The 1,755-nt window shown below is 42.1% G+C and overlaps 1 long non-coding RNA gene across 1 annotated transcript; it reads right to left on the bottom strand.

Annotated features, from left to right (window-relative positions):
* Window positions 1-34: 34 nt before the first annotated feature.
* Window positions 35-1,709, bottom strand: LOC121965994. Its single transcript, XR_006107546.1, has 3 exons — window positions 1,647-1,709; window positions 1,514-1,559; window positions 35-133 (listed from the first exon to the last, which is right to left on the bottom strand). It is a non-coding gene; the product is annotated as an uncharacterized LOC121965994 (long non-coding RNA).
* Window positions 1,710-1,755: the final 46 nt, after the last annotated feature.

Genomic DNA, 1,755 nt, shown 5'->3' with positions numbered 1-1,755 from the left:
GTGTGTGTGTGTGTGTGTCTGTGTGTGAGGCTCACAGTGATCTTGGTAGCGTTGTTGAGAACGCTGATCCACTCCACTAAATCCTGCTGGTCGTTGGCCTGCAGATAAAACTTCCTCATTCCTGCATTAATAACTACAGAACGAGAGAAACAGAAGTTGGTTTCAGGTTTTTATTTTTTTGCCATCTGATACTTTCCTGCAGTTTGGGGAAAGTGTTTTTCCAAGTTGCTCATTTTCTTTTTTTAATATTTTCAAAGTAAATTCAACAAATTTTCTCAGATTTATCTTTGTGAAAGGCATCTGAACTCAAGAGACCTTGAGTCTGTTTCGGTGTTAAAGGGTTAAGTGTCGACTCAGCCGCTCAGCTTTTTTAAAGAGCTTCCGTCTTTAAAGGCTGTCTGCCAGCGAGCCAAAGCGCTGAACATAATCGAAATATAGCGTACACTTAAACTGACTGTTGATTTATGTGTACGTGACTTTGGCGGTTTTCTACCCGAAGTTTTCGTAAATAAACAGCTGTGAACTGGAAACGTATCGAAACATGAGAGCAGAAACACGAGAGGAAGCAGAGAAACTCTGAGCGTCACGCAAATCATCGGCTAAAAATATCACTTTGTTTCTGTTTCTCGCAGGCAGAGGATGTGTGTGTGTGTGAGTGTGTGTGTGTGTGTGTGTTAACATCCCATCCAGATGTAAATACACACACACACACACACACACACAGATGCAGAGGTCAGGTCAGAGTCATTGTACAGTTTCCTCTCATTGAGTGACAAAAAGCCTCTGTCCACCACAACGAGCAGCGAGGGACAAAAGAGAGGAAATAAAGCTAACGGGGAGGAAAGGAAGGAGGGAGAGAGGGAAAAAAGGACAAGGAAGGGAAGGAGGAAGGAAGGAAACAAGGAGTGAAGCGGAAAGGGTCGAGAAGGGATGTTAGGACGAAGTGTGTCCGCCTGAAGCCGAGCAGAAACCTCCGAGGCTGAAACATGAATCAAAAACTGCATCTCCTCCGATGTCGGTTTAACCCTTTAACACCTGGATCAACACCAGTTTTCTTGCCTTTCACAAGCTGTTGTGAAACCTGAAACCCGAGAAATTTGGTTTGATTTCTTTCAAAAACACAGAAAAAACATAACGAGCAACAGCAAAAAAATAAGTAAAGGTGAAAAAGTATATTAGCACTTTCTTAGGTCACCTGAAGGCTTTTTTTTGTTTATTTTTACTCCCCTTTCTTTTTTAAAACTTATTTTCTTGTAACTTTTTTACTAGGTTTTTTCAGTTATACTATTACTATTTTTCTTGCTTATTTTTGGGCCATTTTATCTTAAGCTGCTTGTTGCCGTCTTCCCACGTTTTTGAAAGAAATCAAGCCGATGTGCTCTGGATTTGAAGGGTTAAGGCTGACTTCCCACACACTCCCATTTTAAAACGCCAACTTTACACTCTGCTGACAATTTAACGCCGGAGCACGTAAAGAGAGAGAAACGTGAGAATTAAAGGAAGCTGGACTCACCGAAGCAGAACTCTGCCTTTGGTCTGAGTTTGGTGGCATCGCTGACCTGAAATCGGAGAAAAACGTCTTCACATGCTAACAACGTGCTAACGTGCTAAATCTCCAGCACTAAAGTCAGAGACGGAGGACTGACCTTAGAGATGTAGGTGAGTTTGAGAGATCCCACCTTCTCTGCACCTTTAGGCAGATTCTGAACAAACACACAAACACTGACATCAGTATCAAATAACAGTAGCACTGTA

The sequence above is a fragment of the Plectropomus leopardus genome, unplaced genomic scaffold (assembly GCF_008729295.1).
Source record: "Plectropomus leopardus isolate mb unplaced genomic scaffold, YSFRI_Pleo_2.0 unplaced_scaffold22656, whole genome shotgun sequence".
Lineage (NCBI taxonomy): Eukaryota > Metazoa > Chordata > Actinopteri > Perciformes > Serranidae > Plectropomus > Plectropomus leopardus.
The sequence above is the reverse complement of the archived record's forward strand: the minus strand, read 5'-3'. Positions and strand labels throughout refer to the sequence as shown.